Below are 18,923 nucleotides of genomic sequence, written 5' to 3' on the forward strand. Positions count from 1 at the left end.
ACTGCTGTATCTAAAAAAGAAAATCCCAGAAAAAGTAACCCCACTCACCCTCCTCACAACAACCCTACTCCCCAGCCTGAGTAGGGATGAAATGAGACTCAAAATTGCTTAGAATTATGATGTTAACCCCTTCCTCAGCAGAGCCCTATTCAGAGTAACTACCTTCATCCCATATGCAAATGGATTATGGAGAAAAACCTGCCCTCGGGATTCCAGTGACAGCCAAACTTGACCCTAATACTGGGTGTCTTGGCTGTCACTGACAGGGATTGGGGGCTACAGGATATAGGTTCTTCTCCCACTGGGATTTGTTTCTAGTTATTAAAAACGACAGCTGTTGTACTGGCAGAACATAAATATAAGGATCAGACTGCTTGGGTCTATCTGTATAGGAAAGGCAACAAAGCAGTGGTTTCCATATTCACTGGTGACAGAACTTGATTAATTAGGTGGTTTTTTTTCCAGGTAGATATAGTAGCTGGGAGCCACTGATACATTTTTGTACTTCTGAAGACAGGTAAATAATTACCTCCTGTATAATATATACATTAGAACAAGGATATTATTGGAGAATTATCACAACCCTCCTTTTTCATGGCCAAACAATAGAATTCTGGCCACTAGAGAGACCTGTACTTCATAGAAGGGGAAAGAACCCAAATCTGCTCTCCCACTATAAGCCTAACTAAGCCAAGACTGCACTAAATTTAAACACAAATGCACACCAAAAGACAACTTTTACCTATAGTTTAATCTATAATTGTTAATAAGTCACATAGAAGAATATACTGTGCGGCAATGAGGGATTATATATAGCAACTGAGGGGAGATGAATGTTTTTGAATAGAAAGGTTGTATGCTGTTCATGGAAGTTTAGAATTTTGTCAGAGAAAATATATAATCTCAATATGACAGCTAATTTAATTTACAGTCTACTATGTTAGGTACATTGAAAGACTAGGCTTGGTTTATATACTGTGCTTGAATTTCTTTAGAAAGTGTCTAATATATCAACTAAATGATATCCAATGGTATACTATTCAATTTTCTTATTTTCTGACAATATTGAGCCAAATGCTGTTCTTCCCATCGGAGTTTATAAAATGTGGTGGCTGCTGCAGCATTCCCCCCCCCCCCTCCACTTTACCAGAATGAACATAGAGCTATCTCTTGTTGGAGTAGTAATTATGTTTTGCACTGTCATTGATTACATCTTAAAGTAATATTGTCTGGGAAAAAGTTAATGATAAACCAAAAAGTAACTAGATTTCTACCTCTTTTGGCAAAAACAAAGATACATGTGCTAAGGTAGCCTAGCACGCAGCAGTTTGCAACTTGCATTCTCTTCACTATTGTGTGTAGTTGCAATTTTATTTGTAAGGCATTTATAAGACATTGATACTTTTAAATTTCATAAATATACCACATGATATAATTTTACATGCTAATGTATAAATTATGTATTTTGTGATAATAAGCCAGTCAAATAAATTTTGGCTTGATAAGATATCATTGCACATATTTCAAATTTCTTCCCAAATTTCTGGGTTTTCCCCTGAAAAGTCCCCTCAACATGGCTTCAAAATTTCCAGAAATCTTACATCTCTATGATGATAAGGACCTTTAAAGTCCTATGGGTCTTAGGATCAGGTTAAGTGAAAGAATGCCTTCACCTATATAAAATTACCCATAACCTTATACCTTCAACTCTAATCCTGCTAACTGAGGAACAAATGAGCACGTAGGAATGGGTTTCACCTGGAAGTGACATCACAATGCTGTCAATAGCATTTCCCTCCCCCATGTCCCTGCCCCTGTTTTACACTGGTTGCCAAGCCTTGGCAACCCTATGGTAGTTCTCTACCTGCTTGTTCTCTCTCTGCCATACTAATCCTTTAAAGAATTAAAAATGGACATGTGTTTGAAGTACGGATATAGCAATCATAGAATCATAGAATCATAGGTTTGGAAGGGATCTCTAGGGTCATCTAGTCCAACCCCCTGCACAATGCAAGAACTTCACAACTACCCCCCAACTGCCCCTGTGACCCCTGCTCCATGCCCAATGTTGCTGCTGCTGTCTCTGTGCTGGGAATAGCTGTAAACTCTAAGGATCAAACACATAAACTGACTGATATTTGGAAACATCTCTCATATGAGTATTCTCTTCCCCCCCCACACACACACACCAAGTCTCATGTCAAATGGGATATGGCAGGGCAGTAAGCAGCATCTTTCAACATCACACCAGATTTTCATAACTGTAAGAACACATGGAGACTGTGAAAGCGCATAGTAGGCAAGGCTGGTGGTACTGTATTCCTACCATATAATGTCCCTTTAGCTGGCACAACACATGCTCTTCACTTTAGGAAACAGCAGTTGAAGTAATAGTAGCACAGGCTATCTGACTGTATTTTAGTTGATATAAGAATTCTCCATTAGGAAATCTGATTTTTAAAAATCTTGTCTTAGTGCTGGATTAGGTGACCTTCAGGTCCACAGCAACCCTGACAATTCTATTTTCACAAAGCTTTTCAATCAATTTACCCAGCACAAGAAAGTCATCTTTTCTTGGTTAGGTCAGGTCACAGTTTTTATTTAGACAGAGGGGTAGTTTATTTTGGTTCTCAAATAGTTTGAGTTCTTTAATTCACAAAACTAAGGAATGTTCTTTCCCTCATAACACCCACTGTTCAAATAACATTTATGTTTCTCAGGGGAAAACCAATCTGCAGTGAAGGACACTGGATGTCTTGCCCAGGGTAACATCCTTTGCCTGCAGGGCACTGCGAGCAACCTGAGGCAGTCCATGAAATTCATCATACACAAGCAAGCAGACAATGAAATGAAAAGCATTCATCTGAAACCAAAGACCAGATGCTTCCATGGTATGCTTTCAGTATGGTTCACTTAATTCTGTCAAAGCCTTTATGATGGCAAGAAAAGAATGAGTGATGGTATGCATGTATATATCTGTGTTAAAAATAATATAATTTTCAGTTATTCCAAATACTTATCAGAATTTCAGTTGTTGTATAATGCAGCAGCTAGTACAGTGCAGCAGCACTGGAACTTCCATCCTGCAGTTTTTCCTGGTAGTTTTCGGGTTTTTTTAAATCAGAGTTTTTCTCTATACCTTATAATGATGTATGTATAAGGTTCTTGGAATTCTCAGCTTTCATTTCTTTTTTAAAACAGTAAGCCCCCTTTCTTGCAAAGATACACCTTTTTCCTTATAGCTCCATAATGAAAGTAGCTTCAGCTACTATTACCTGCTCTAGAGCAGGGCAGCAGATTCAACCCAAGGTGCTTTGCTGGGAGTTCACCTTTAAGGGACTGGGTAGCCAGAAACCCTGCAGGTTTAGGCCCGAGTGCCCTTCATGTGCTGGGCTGCACCCATACAATGCCTGTCCCAAAGCTAGACAGGGTGGGGGAGGCAAGAGGTCTGGAGGCGGGGGAGCCAGTAGTCAGTAGGCTTCTGGTAAAGGGACCCAGCCCAGTAAGGCTGAGGGTCCTTGAGCGCCTGCTGCAGGCTTACCCAAGGAAGCAGGATGCTCTTTTTCTGTTGCAGGGGTTTACTTTCGGTTTTAGAATCCCGGTTCAAGGGCCGCATTTGTCTAAGAATTTGCATTCTGTTGTTGAGATGGAGGACACAGTAAGGTTCAATCCCAGTTCAAGGGCCGTGTTTACCTTATATGTCTATGAATTTATGTTCTATTGTTGGGATGGAGGACATAGTAAGGAGAAAAATTGCCAAAAAGTGCATTGAAGGTCGAGTCCTAGGCCCCTTTGATGCCCCCACCTGTTCTCAATTTGAGGGTGTCCCCATTGGGGGTTGTACCCAAGAAGGCAGCTGGGGAGTACTGATTGATACATCACCTCTTATTTCCCCATGGGGAGTCTGTGAATGATGCCATTCCAGAGCATTTATGCTCGGTTCGGTATACATCATTTGACCTGGCGGTCAAGGTGGTACGCCACTGTGGGGTGGGGGCTGAGATGGCGAAATGCGACATTAAGTCTTCATTTTGCCTTCTTCCAGTCCACCCCGATGACTTTGAGCTCTTGGGGTTTTCCTTTGAGGGGAAGTTCTACATGGACCAGGCTCTCCCAATGGGCTGTTCCATTTCTTGTGCTGCCTTTGAATGCTTCAGCTCCTTTTTAGAATGGGAATTACAGTGCAGAGTGCATAGTTGTGACTCTGTGCATTATTTAGATAATTTTTTTGTTCGTGGGGGCAGTGGGGTCTGGGCAGTGTGCTCAACTGTTAAACATTTTCGTCCAATTGGCTGAGGAGCTGGGTGTCCCTTTGGCGCATGAGAAAACGGAAGGGCCTTCCCATGTATTGATGTTTTTGGGTATCGAGCTCGACATGGTTCATCAATGTTTTAAGCTTCCCCCTGAGAAAGTTGCTGACCTCAAGTTCAGGCTTCTTGAGTTCAGGTCCAAGCGAAAGGTGTCCCTTTTGGAGCTGCAGCAGCTCATAGGCCACTTGAACTTTGCTTGCAAAGCGGTTGCTCCAGGAAGGGCCTTTTTACAGCGGCTTTGTGAGGCCATGTCATAACTTCAGGCTCCCCATCACCACCTTAAGGTCACTAAGGGGATTCAGGAGGATTTGGATGTTTGGTCCAATTTCCTCAAGGATTTCAATGGGGTTACCTTTTGGCATGAGGACCTGCTGCTCGAGGCTGAGCTGCAGGTCACGTCTGATGCATCTGGCTCTTTGGGCTTCAGTGTGTATTTCCGAAGGCATTGGTGTGCAGATCAGTGGCCGCCTGATTGGCATGTGTCTGGGTTAGATAAGGATTTAACTTTTTTAGAGTTTTTTCTCAATTTGGTGGCTGTGCACCTGTGGGGGGAGGAGTTGTCCAACCACATTGTCCATTTTTGGTGCGACAATCAGGCTGTGGTTCATGTGGTCAACTCCTTGTCACTGAAGTCAAGCAGGGTTATGAGGTTGGTTAGAGCCTTTACGCTGTTGTGCCTCTGGTGGAACATTTTATTTAGAGCCAAACACATTCCTAGTGTTAGTAATGGTGTGGCAAATGCTTTGTCTCACTGACAGATGGAGCAGTTTTGGTAGCCTGACACGGAGGCCAATCAGGAGCCAGCACAGATGCCCCTGGAGTTATGGCAGCTTGGGAGGCTGGAGCATACAGGGCCATAAGATTCGCAGTGGCCCCCAGCAAGCAGCGTGCCTATGGCAGAGTGGTAGAACACTTCGCGGGGTTTACGAAGGATTTTGGCCTTCAGCAGGTTTCGCCCATCCCAGATGAACATCTGATGCACTTTTATGTACATTAGAAGGCCTTCGCCTAGCTGTGCAGGTGAAAACATTGTGTCTACTACCTCCTCTTTTTGACTGTCATGTTGGGGGAGGTGCAAAAGGGTGTCTGCCAGGATGTCTGATATGCCAGGGAGGTGTTCGAGCACAAAATTGAATTGGGAGAAAAACTCCACCCACCGTAATTGCTTGGCACCCAATTTATGAGGGGTGCGTAACGCTTCCAAATTTTAATGATCAGTCCATACTTCAAAAGGCATTTTAGCCTCCAAGTGCATAAAGCTAATTTAACAGCAGACACTTCTTTGTCCCACACCGCTCAGTGCTGCTCCATTTCAGAAAACATTTTAGACACATAAGCACAGAGGTGTAATTTACCTTTGGCATCCTCCTGTAGGATTACCTGTAGGATTACCCCATCACAACTTGCATCCACTTGGACCACAAATTTATGGTTCTCGTAAATCTTTACTATCTTTAGGCATTCTGGTCAAAATGTCAGGTCTTGCCAGATACTTCCCCAATCACTTCACTGCATCACTCTTGGCTATGAGTTAAAGACGATTTTACTAGGAAAAATATCTGTTCAAGAAGCTGTAACAATGGAATTGACCATAATGCCTAAAGATAATAAAGCAATAATTTCACAACCACAGTACACCTGAGGGCATGGCAGATATGCTGAAGCCCTATCTGACATATGTTTTCATGTTAACTGTATTAATGACCTTCATGTTACTTCAAGGTAAAAAAAATCTCTTTAAAATAATAATAAATATACAGGCCATGAGGCCATGAATCCATGGCGCTTGCCTGTGGTCTTCAAGGCTGAGATCAGCTTCCATGAGGCTACTGCTGTGTGTACAGAAATGATCATGAAAATTCATGAAGTAAGTAGTTCTAAATGTTGCAACCAAGACAGGAAATATTCACTATGGAGAGTCAGGTTTTGACTGGATCTTTGGGATGAGTATAAAATAAAAGGTCATGTGCTAAGAGGGTGGTGCAAATTAAGGAGTTGACTAAAAATGCACTAAAGAATTGTAACAGTGATTGAGCATGTGAGAATGGCATCACATGTCGCACAGTTATTGTTACAGTTATAGAACTCAAAAAGGCTTTAGGTAGGGTTCCCAGGGTAAGCTGACCAGATCCCCCACTTTAGCTGGCAACCTCCCACCACCAATCTTCCCACCACAGCTCCTATGGTTTTTACCTTAGATTTTCAAGTTACGCAGCTAGAAATGACATTGTGGTATTGTGGGATGCCATTTGGGTATGTCCTAGTTGGTTTCCTGAAGGATGCCATATCAACCTCCTGGCTTGTATTGATAAACGTTACATTAAAAAAAAATTTAAATGCTCAACAGGTGAACAACAAAGCCAGAATGAAACTGATTTTGAAAGATGATAGAAAGTAATTCTGAATATCAATGTCTCAAGGTGTCACATGAAGGAATCAAACCACAGAGTTACACAACAGTCATTATGCAAAATACTATTGAATTTCACTTGGAATATTTTCAAACATTCTCATCTGAACTGAGCCCTTGATTTTGGAGCACCAAATTAATTGGCTCTGTTTTCAAAGTTGAACCAAGCCATTTTAAAAAAAACTTTACACAGAGAAATGTACATGAGCAGTTTGCTGTAGCTTTCATTCCCTTCAGTTCCTAAGTATCTTTTAGCCTCTTCTTAATCATTGGTGCATGTGTGTTTACATATAGTTGTATCAAGATGCTTTTTGTGTGAAATTTTGCCAGTGCACAAGAGTGCATGTGCAGTTCAGTAAAAGAATCTTCTTGATGTAATCATATAGAATTGTACCAAAATTGCTTTGTTGTAATATTTTATCAATTCATATGTACATCAACAATACGGGGAATGGGGGAAATGCAAAGGAATCTGATGCACTGGAAACTATGGTCTAGTTCTGAAATTTGTTTTAGAAATTCTTCTAGAACTAGGATTCAAGAAGAGTGGGATGCAAGACGGAATACAACTCCGTGAAACAAAGAAGGAACAAAGCCCATTCATCCAGCCTCTTTATCCATAGTAAAGAGAGACAGAAACAGATACAGAGCATAAATGCAGGAGTAGGTATAAAAATATGCATGTAAACAGGATGAGGTATTTTCCATGAACAGCAAAGTGAGAACTAGACATGCAACATTCATTATTAGTAATGGATGGTATTCATCCAATGTCTCATACATAGCAATAAAATGAAAGAAAATCTCACATGCCGTAATGCCTAGATGTGGCTCTTTGCATTAAAAAGTGAAACCATAAAAAAGAAATAGAATCTATTTAGAGTCTTCTTAAAGAAACACATTAACATTCTAACTTGGCCTGGGAACTTAAGTGTTGCAGATGTCCTAAGGGAAAATGTGTTTCTTAATAAACTGACATTTCTCTAGCTTTTAAGGCTCATTTTGGAACAAAAGTTATCTCTTTTCCCAGTCTGTATGCACTTCAGCTAAGAGATGGGAGACAGTTATAACTAAACGATTATATTTCTAAATTTAGACATAATACAATTTGAAGAATGTATCCATTGCAAAAGACTTCCATTACACAAGCAGTATTGGAAATGTGATACTTGCAGAGCTGAACCACGAACAATTTGAGATAGGGCTCATCTTTAAGTCATAGGGAAAAAAATTTCTCCAAGAAGGTCACAGGAACACATATGAAATTTCCGAGATGACTTCCCATCCAGGTGTTAGCTAGACCAGATTGTGACTTAGCATCACAGATGGTGCTATCTGAAAGCAATCACACTATTTTAGGGCTTCTAAGCACGAACAGAGTGCTGTTTCTTCATTACTGAATAGCAATGTATCTAGTACAGTAATAACAAGTAGGAGCTTCAGGGAAAACAATGCAATTTCCAGGCAAGTTTGAGAATTGGTAGCCACACTAACAAATCAAGCACACATTCAACACATTCTCTTGGGAAGTACATTATTCTTTCTTTGTTATAAAATCATTACACTCCTCTGAAATGGGTAAAAAATGTTTATGGTTGATCTACAGCGACAAAAAATTGCCATGTGCCTCAAGGTGTTAAACCTCATCTCTTTTCTCCCATACGCCTCTCAAGCAGTTAAGGGCGTGCCTGATGAGAGCCAGTTTGGTGAAGTGGTTAAGAGCGCAGGACTCTAATCTGGAGAGCCGGGTTTGATTCCCCACTCCTCCACTTGAAGCCAGCTGGGTGACCTTGGGCTAGTCACAGTTCTCTGGAGCTCTCTCAGCCCCACCCACCTCACAGGGTGCTTTGTTGTGGGGATAATTCGGCCACTCCCGGCAGCCACAAGTGGCTATAGCCGGGGGGCCGGGTTTGCAGCCTCGGATGGAGGATGGGACTTTCCCGCCCATCCGGGGCTTTCAGGGGGCGGGCGGAGATAGAGCCGTTGCTATCTCCGCCCTCCCTAGTACGCAGTTGCTCCAAGCGATCGGCAGGAACGGAGCGTTTTTGCGCCTGCTCTGCCGTCGCTTGGAGAGCGTGCTGGGCCTGAGCCTCTGTGGACGCCGGCCGGCTTGCTCGGGCTCCTGCGCTTCCCGGTCGTCCGTTGCAGCCTCTGCTTTTCGGAGGCTGTTTGGTGCCTCGGGGGGTGCGGCGCGGCTCGGGACGTGCCGTTTCCCAGCCGCTCGTCTGTCGTCGCGGCGGGGCTTCGTCGGCTCGGCGGCTCCTGGGAGCGGTTTGGGCGCTTTGCGCCGTTTTTCTTTGGGGCCCGTTGAGGAGGGTGGTTGGCTCTTACCTTTCCAGGCCTGTCTGTCTGGGCCGGCTTTGGGGGGCTTGGGCAGAGGTTACCAGCCTTCTGTGCTTGACTCGGTCCACCTCTTGGGCTGGGCTGCGGCCGCCATTTTAGGTGCGCTCGCGAGTGCCAGAGTGCCCAGCCTTTTAGAGGTTAAGGGCATTAGACTCCACTTGGGGAGGAGGGCCTTGTTCCTTTTCCCTCCCAGGGTCTTCTTGGTGCACCACTGGTAGCCACGTGCCCTGGGTTTTTCCTGGCTTGTTTCTTTCGGGGTGGTTGGAATGGCTTCCAAAAAAGGGAGAGGAGTGAACAAGGGCAAGCAGCCTGCTAAAAGGCAGCCTGCAAAAAGGCCTCCCCCGGTTGTGTCATCCTCTGATGACGAGGAGGAGGCTAGTTTTAATGCCGCTATCTTAAAACGTCTGGAAGCCTTGGAAAGGAGCAAGGGGGCGCCGGACCCGGCGGGTTCCTCTGCAGAACGGAGTAGACCTGTCAGGGTTGCTTCTAAAGCCGCATTTAGGAAGGAGATTTTGACCCGTCTATCTACCCTTGAGTCCACTACAGGATCGATGGAATCGGGACCGGTGGCTGCACGGGAGCTCCCAGTGGAGGAGGAGGTCGTGGCTGGCGATGCTGAACCAGAAGGACAGCCGGAAGGTTGCCAAGTGGCTGTGGCGGTGGAGCCTAGTGGTCTTGAGGGTAAGTCACCTTTGCCGCACCAGGCATACACCTGGCCATGGGGACCCTGGGGTCAGGCTGCTGCCTCCGGGTCCTCTGGCTCCACCACTCCATCCACTTCACTCAACACATCTTGGCAGTTGCCGGGGCACATGGGTTTAGCCAGTATGGCCCCGGGAGTGTCCACCGCTTCACCGGCTGCAGGAGCTATTTCTGGGCATTGGCCTGGTTCAGAGGGCATGGCGGCGGGCGTTCATCCCTTTGGTTGGCAGTATAGTGGTTACTCGCCGTGGGGTTCGCCACCTTATGGTATGTATGGCCAGGTCCCTTACAGAGCACTACCGTATGGTGATACAGCTCTCCCCCTAGGGGATCATCTTACCCAGGCCACAAGGGATAAGATAGTTCGGGGGGAGTACGTGGATGTGTTCACCCTTCTTTTCCGTGAGTTGGAAAAGAAGGACAAGGAGGATTTGGAGGAGCGTGACAAGGAGAAAATTAAGCGTCGTAAGGTGGATCGTTCGTGGCATAATTGGCTCCCGGGGTTTTTAATTTATGCGGGGGTTTTAGGAAGGGCGCAGCCTTTACGGGCCGTGTCCCTTTTTCAGTACCTCAACATAATTTACCGGGGTTATACTGACTTCGTTGGTACTGCATGGCTGCAGTACGACGAAGAGTTCAGGATGAGGGCGGCGCTTAACCCGCAGATTCCATGGGACCAGATTCACCAGCAGCTGTGGCTGCAGGTGATGTCCCCGTCGAAACCCAATTCTGGAGATAGGGCCGATAGCGGCCATTTGATTCACCGCCCACAGGCAGCCGTTCCCCCCCGCTCACAGGCGGGGCAGCAGGTTCAACCCCGGCTGCTCTGTTGGGACTTCACCTCAAAGGGGGTCTGTAACAGGAGGGCCTGTAAATATAGGCACGAATGTCCTGCATGCTCTGGGCAACATGCTTATTCCTCCTGCCCCAGAGCCAAGTCTGGTGGGGGGGGTAAGCGTTCAGGCGGGGGACAGTTTTCGTCTGGAAAAGGGGCCCAGCCCAGTAAATCTGAGAGCGCTTGAGCGCTTGCTGCCGCATTATCCCAGGAGGGAGGATGCTGAGTTCCTGTTTAATGGTTTTAAATATGGTTTTAGGATACCGTTTCAGGGTCCACGGGTTTCTTCCATGTCCAAAAATTTACGTTCTGTTGTGGGCATGGAAGCTGTTGTGCGGTCCAAAGTTTTGAAGGAATGTGCTGAGGGTAGGGTCTTAGGTCCCTTTCCTACGCCTCCTGTGCCATATCTCCGTGTTTCTCCCTTAGGGGTGGTCCCTAAGAAGGCCCCAGGTGAATATCGGTTGATTCACCACCTTTCCTTTCCAAAAGGGGCGTCGGTTAACGACGCCATCCCGGAGGAACTTTGTTCTGTGCGGTATACTTCCTTTGACCAGGCGGTCAAAGTGGTGCGCAGATGTGGCAGCGGGGCATGGATGGCTAAGTGTGACATTAAGTCCGCCTTTCGCCTGCTCCCGGTGCACCCGGAAGACGTGGATCTCCTGGGCTTTTTCTTTGAGGGTCAATATTACTTGGACAGGGCCCTCCCTATGGGGTGCTCTATATCATGTGCCGCCTTCGAGCGTTTCAGCTCATTTTTAGAATGGGAACTTAGGCGGCGGTTCAAATGCCGGGACACCTGTCATTACCTCGATGACTTTATGTTCGTTGGGCCTGTTGGCTCCGGACAATGTGCCAACCTATTGGCTGGCTTTGTGTCCCTGTCGGGGGAACTGGGCGTCCCCCTGGCGCATGAAAAGACGGAAGGCCCTTCTCAGGTCATGACATTTTTGGGTATCGAGCTTGATTCGGTGCACCAATCCTTACGACTTCCGGCGGATAAAATTACTAAGCTTAGGGAGCTGTTGGCTGCGTTTCGAGGCAAGCAGAAAGCATCCCTTCTTGAGTTGCAGCAGTTGGTAGGATCTTTGAACTTTGCATGCAAGGCGGTCGCCCCTGGCAGGCCGTTCTTGCGTAGGCTCTGCGATGCTATGTCATCTCTTCGCGCACCGCACCATAAGGTCCGTATTGACAAGGGGATGCGCGCTGACATTGAGGTTTGGGAGGAATTTTTGAGTTCCTTTAATGGGGTTACCTTTTGGCGAGAGGAGTTGCTGGTTGGGGCACAGTTTCAGGTTGCCTCGGACGCTTCGGGGTCCACAGGTTTTGGGGTGTTCTTTCGCGGGCATTGGTGTGCCGAGCAGTGGCCTGCCGAGTGGTCAGCGAGCGAGTTAGTTAGGGACTTGACCTTTCTAGAGTTGTTCCCCATTCTGGTGGCGGTCTTTCTTTGGGGTCATGAGTTGGCTAACCACGTTGTGCATTTTTGGTGCGACAACATGGCAGTCGTGCAAGTGGTTAATTCACTGACGTCCAAGTCGTCCAGGGTGATGTCTTTGGTGCGGGCATTCACATTGAAGTGCCTTCAGCTTAACATACTGTTTCGGGCCAGACACGTGCCGGGGGTCGACAATGGTGTGGCGGACGCTTTGTCTCGCCAACAGGTGGATCGTTTCCGGCGTCTCGCTCCCGGTGCCGACAGCCTTCCCTCCAGGATGCCACCGGAGCTGTGGCGGATTGGCAGGTCGAAGTGAACAGAGCTATTCAGATGGCCATTGCTCCCAGCACTCGGCGGTCTTATGAAAGGGCGGTAGGATTGCTTCATGACTTTAGAAAGCGGGTGGGGCTCAGTCAGGTGTGGCCCATTCCTGCGGAACACCTGCTGCAATTCTGTGTGGCCCAGCGGGCTCGTGGTCTGGCAGTCAAGACCATTCGTGGCCAGATGGCTGCGTTAGCATTTGCTAGCAAGGCGCGTGGCTTGCTGGAGCATACGGGGGATTTTAGACTCAGGAAGATGTTCGAGGGTTGGTCCAGAGAGTCTGGGGGCGTTAAGGATTCAAGGCAGCCGATTTCCCCTGCGATCCTTAGAGGTCTGGGAACTCTATGGGGGGAGATTTGCAAGTCTGGTTTCGAATGCCGGTTGTTTCATGCCGCTTCTCTCACTGCTTTCTTTGGCGCATTAAGGGTGAGCGAGCTGGTGGCTCAGTCGCAGAAGGACGCCTCTGGGCGGGCTTTATCGTCCCGCGACATCCAGTTTGAGGGCGATAATGTTTTGATCCGTATTAAGCGGTCTAAGACCGATCAGAAGAGGGTGGGGTCTGTGTTGACCTTGGGACCCTGTGAGGATGAGGCTTTGTGCCCGGTACGGGCTCTTCGTTCTTACCTGGCAGTTCGGGGCGAGGAGGAGGGAGTGTTGTTTAGGCACCAGGATCGCTCTCCCTTAACCCGCTATCAATTCTGGGCGGTCACTGATAGAGCGCTGCGGCAGCTGGGTTTAGTGGGTGTCAAGTTTGGCACTCATTCTTTCCGGATTGGTGCAGCGTCTACTGCGGCAGCCATGGGCTATGCTGACAAGACCATTCAGAAAGTTGGCAGATGGAGGTCGGCTGCTTTTCGGTCATACATTCGCCCCCTTCCTTTGTTTTCATCTCATGCAGTTTGACTTTTGTTCCAGGTGCTGGGAGCATCTTTGAGAGGAAGCGGATTCTTATCGCGGGCCACAGTATGGTGTTCTGGGCTGCGGTGCAAGCCAGACGGACGCCGATTGGAGCTCAGCTGGGGCTGAGCGAAGACGCTTCGATTGAATGGCTGGGAAGGCGAGGCCTTCGGTGGTCTGGGTTGCTGCCTCTCTTGTTTGGGGGAAGGAACGGTCCTCCTCCCCATATTTTGGTCTTACACGTGGGTGGTAATGACCTCGGTTTATTGAAAGGCAGAGCCCTGTCCTTGCAGGTGATTGCTGACCTTCGGGTAATTAAGAACCGCTGGCCCAGTGTTTATATATTCTGGTCTGAGATGCTCCCCCGCCGCAGATGGCGGGAGTCTTTGGATCCCCGTGGTATGGCCCGAGCCAGGCGCAGGGCTAATAGGGCGATTCAAAAAGCCTTAGCTACGGGCCTCGGCATCTACCTCCCTCACCCTCGCATTAAGGCCGCTAATGCCACCCTTTACAGGGCAGATGGGGTCCATTTGTCCCCATCAGGCAATGACATCTTTCTAGATGACCTGCGGCTTGGGCTCAGGTTGGCACTAGGCCACCTGTGGGGCGCGAGGGCCTAAGCTGAGGCTTGGCCTTTCGCGTTGGCAGGAGAAAGTGGGGAAATAGGGAGCGGGCTGGTGAGCACCCCCTTTGGCAATTCCCCAACGGTGGGGAAATGGGGTCTCTCAGGATGGAGGGTAATGCTTCATGGCTACCACCACCTGTGCAGACTGCCACCAGGGAACCCCAGGTGCAAGTCCTTCCCTCATGCTGTATGGCTGAGGCTTTAGGAGCTTGAGGGGGAACCCTTTGCCTGGCCGGCCGGGCCGAGGCCATTCCATGAATGGATTACGCCCGGGGCAGCGGGGCTCGCCCAGACAGGTCAGGGCGGTGGTCTGAGGGACCCCGTGGCCTGACCTGTACCGCATAGTTTGCCCTTGCCGCAGTTTAGTGTTGATGTTATGTTTAATAAAGCGGCCATTTATTCCAAGAAATTGTGTCTGTCTCATTCTTCCAACTGAGGGGGCAATTCGGCCACTCCCGGCAGCCACAAGTGGCTATAGCCGGGGGGCCGGGTTTGCAGCCTCGGATGGAGGATGGGACTTTCCCGCCCATCCGGGGCTTTCAGGGGGCGGGCGGAGATAGAGCCGTTGCTATCTCCGCCCTCCCTAGTACGCAGTTGCTCCAAGCGATCGGCCCACCCTCCTCTCCCGGTTTCAGTGCAGGATTAGCCGGTTGCATTCGAGCCAGGTAGGAATTTTTTCCTGCTCCCCCTGATTGGCCTTGGCGGGGGGGTAGGTTTTTCGCCTACCTTGTACTGCAGCAGAGGATGGAGGTGTTTTAAGGGTGGTGCCTAGTAGGCTTCCCCTGGCAGGAGAAAGTGGGGAAATAGGGAGCGGGCTGGTGAGCACCCCCTTTGGCAATTCCCCAACGGTGGGGAAATGGGGTCTCTCAGGACGGAGGGTAATGCTTCATGGCTACCACCACCTGTGCAGACTGCCACCAGGGAACCCCAGGTGCAAGTCCTTCCCTCATGCTGTATGGCTGAGGCTTTAGGAGCTTGAGGGGGAACCCTTTGCCTGGCCGGCCGGGCCGAGGCCATTCCATGAATGGATTACGCCCGGGGCAGCGGGGCTCGCCCAGACAGGTCAGGGCGGTGGTCTGAGGGACCCCGTGGCCTGACCTGTACCGCATAGTTTGCCCTTGCCGCAGTTTAGTGTTGATGTTATGTTTAATAAAGCGGCCATTTATTCCAAGAAATTGTGTCTGTCTCATTCTTCCAACTGAGGGGGCAATAGTAACATACTTTGTAAACTACTCTGAGCAGGCATTAAGTTGTCCTGAAGGGCAGTATATAAATCGAATATTATTAAGTTATTGTTAGCACCTCACCAACCCACCCAAGAACAAAAGCAAGTGATGGGCTAGACAATTCCTAGATGCCTCAGGCTGCTTGCTGATAAACATGGGCATGAATTGAAATATGAATCAAATTTTATGATGAATAGGGCCAATTTGTGTTTCACGAAACACGTTTCATGGGGCCGCGGTTTTCACGAAATTCATGACTTTTGGGGCTGATTCATTCAATTCGTGAATGATTCGTGATGCCAGACAGGCGAGTGCCGATCCATTGATTCCCTAGGCAACATAGACCTGGAATGTCTGCAGATCTTTTGTTGCCATTGGAAACCCCAATCTTAGCCCACATAACCTTGATAGGCAGCTCTCCCTGTCAACTGGGGAGTTTCCATTCTGCCCTACACAGCAAGGAGCAGGGGAGTTAATCCCCTAGGCAACCAAGGAGATGAGCCTTCTGTAGCCATGGGAACACCAATGTCATCCCTCCAAACCCTGTTAGGCAGGTCTGTCTGCCAACCAGAGACCTCCTGTTCTGCTATATGTAAACATTTCTTATATAAGGCACAGCTCTCTGCCTCGTGGTTTTCAGTTCCAGTAGACAGAGGGAGAGGGAGGACTTGTTGCTGGGATTTGGAGTGAGAGAGTAGAATTGGGAGCATTTGGCTGGATTTGCTGCTGCTTTAAAAGAGACCGAAAAGCCTCTTTCTTATTTTCAGCTCTTGGCCTTGCTGGGAAGGTCATTGGGTTAGGGTGCCTTCTTTCCTCCACCCCACCCAACCCCAGTCTCAGGGCATTGCCTGGCTCTGGGGCCTTGCTTGACTGAGGCCTACCTTTTTTTTCCTTTAATTTTCTTTGCTTACATTTTTATTTAGAGCATTTGTTCTTGCTGGCTTGTTGGGTGAGGGTGGGTGGAGGAGAACATGCTGAAGTCTCCCTGTGAGTTTGGCATCTCTGAGTATGAAGGGGGCCATTGAAGTGCCCTGGGTTCTGATGAATCATGAAACTAACAAATCGTTTTGTGAAATGGGACAATTTTGTGAAAGTTTGTGATTCATGATTTGTGGAATGTGATGAAACACGAAATGCTAATTTCATTTTTCCCATTTCATGCCCATCTCTACTTGCCAATTAGCCTATCTATTCTGCACCAATCAACAATATTTCTGCCATCCCTAGTAATGACCTAACCAGTCATAAAGACCAGGCCTAATCACGTTTCTCCCCAATTCCATGAACAATGTGGAGAAGAAAAAAAAAAGATTATTTTCCATGTCAATTGGAGCTCATCCAAATCCTTGCTCAACCCACAAATACCACATAACATAAAACAGGAGGATCTGTGGGGCCAACTTGCAGGAAAACCCTGCTGTGAACAAGTAGAGTTAGTTTAAACAGCAGTTCCAGTTCCTCTGCTAATTGATTGGGTCACAAGTGGGGTTTGCAAGTCCCCCCTGGCAACCAGAGGGAGGTGAGAGTGGGAACTTGCCAGTCTCAGCAGTGTACTTGCTTGGGTTCCTGGTTGATGACATCACTTCTTTGTTGCACCAGGGCTGAATCTTTTACATTTGGCCCAGACATAGTGAAAATGTTGTTTTGGGCTGAGTGTTAAAGAATCAGGATGTGATGATAATCATTCAGCTCCTAAAACACATAATCACATGCCTTTCCAGTATACCATTGCCCAATTCTCCTCATGGAGATACAGTTGAATCTCCCTGGAAGTGTTCCTGTCTCCTGTCTGGTTATTCCTCAGAAGAGTCTGAGGGGTACCTTTGTGCCTGGAATCTCACAGGGAGCTTCAACTGTATCTCCATGAGCTTATGGGACTGGGATGTAAGTGGGTGGAAGGAAAAGGACTCAGGAATGTGCACTTTATGGACCAGTTCTCTTAACCCTAATCTTCCCTCCCAGGATATAATAAGCTGTTAAGGTTCAGGCAGGCCTATTCCTCTTTTGTTCATTTTGTTCATTTGTCATTCCACTGCCCTGAACATTTCATGCCTCCTGAAGGGTACAGACTGTTTATCCTTGATGAGCTTGGAGGGGGGGGGACAAATTTGATTTAAATTTTCTAATTATTTTTCTATACTTGGTAACTCCATGAGTATTCTTTAATGCCTATGAATTGCCCCATTTCAAGGGTCCCAGCAATAAGCCTTGAAGCAAGAATGTCTTTAATTGAAAGGGTGGTGGTGACAGGACTATCAACATACAGAGTTGTAAAGGGCTGTACAACTTCCTTAGTGATTTATTGGGCTACTTCTATTTTTGCTTTCAAGAGATATACTCAGCATAAATTTTGCATGTCCTGCTCAATGACTTTTGTAAATTTTCCCATCCCTTCACCTATGTGTGTTATGTGCCATCAAGTCGCCTCCGACCTATGGCAACCCTATGAATGAAAGCCCTCCAAAACATCCTATCATTAACAGACTTGCTCAGATCTTGCAAACTGGAGGATGTCGCTTCTTTTATTGAGTCAAGCCATCTCATTTTAGGTCTTCCTCGTTTCCTACTGCCTTATACTTTTCCTAACATTATTGACTTCTCCAGAGAATATTGTCTTCTCATAATGTGACCAAAGTATAATAGCCTCAGTTTTGTCATTTTAGCTTCTAGGGAGTATTCAGACGTAAATTGATCTAGTACCCGCTTATTTGTCTTTTGGCCATACTTGGTATCCACAGAACTCTCCTCCAGCAACACATTTCAAATGAATCAAGTTTCTTCCTGTCAGCTTTCTTCACTGTCCAACTTTCACATCCATACATTGTAATGGGGAATACCATTCTGTGAATTATCTTAATCTTGGTTCCCAGAGAGACATCTTTATCTTTAAGAGAAGCAAATGCAAGGTAAAAGAGGTGATTGGACCACTGTTGGGAGCAGATGGAGAAACTCTGATGCAGGACAGAGAAAAAGCAGACAGGCTTAATGACTTTTTTGCCTGTTTTCTCCCTGAAGAACTCAGGCACATCTAGAGATAGTAGAAAATGTGGCAGGACACCTGAGTGGCTAATTGACATTGACAGAGAGGTTGTGGAAAGGCATCTGGCTGCACTGGATGAATACAAATCCCCTGGGCTGGATGGGGTGCACCCAAGAGTGCTGAAAGAACTTTCTAGAGAACTTGCAGAACCCCTGTCCATCATCTTCAAGGCCTCCTGGAGAACTGGGGATGTGCCACAAGATTGGAGAAGAGCGAATGTTATCCCAATCTTTAAGAAAGGGAAGAAGGATGACCCGGGAAACTACAGGCCGGTCAGTCTGACTTCTGTTGCTGGGAAGATATTAGAACAGATTTTAAAAGGATCAATCTGTAAGCATCTGAAGGACCGCTCAGTGATCCGGCAAAGTAAACATGGTTTTGTTCCTAACAGATCTTGCCAGACCAACCTGGTTTCCTTCTTTGATCGAGTGACCAGCTTACTGGATCGGGGGAACTCTGTTGACGTGATTTATCTGGATTTCAGTAAAGCTTTTGATAAGGTCCCCCATGACATTCTGATGGGCAAACTGGAAGACTGTGGACTGGACTATAGGACAGTTCGGTGGATAGGGAACTGGTTAGAGGACCGCACCCAAAGAGAGGTGGTCAATGGTGTTTTATCAGATTGGAGGGAGGTGTCCAGTGGGGTGCAGCAGGGCTCGGTTTTGGGCCCGGTACTTTTCAATATTTTTATCAATGATCTGGATGAAGGAGTGGAAGGGCTGCTCATTAAATTTGCTGATGATACCAAATTGGGAGGACTAGCAAACACCCAAGAAGAT

The sequence above is a fragment of the Eublepharis macularius genome, chromosome 1 (genome assembly GCF_028583425.1).
Source record: "Eublepharis macularius isolate TG4126 chromosome 1, MPM_Emac_v1.0, whole genome shotgun sequence".
Classification (NCBI taxonomy): Eukaryota; Metazoa; Chordata; class Lepidosauria; order Squamata; family Eublepharidae; genus Eublepharis; species Eublepharis macularius.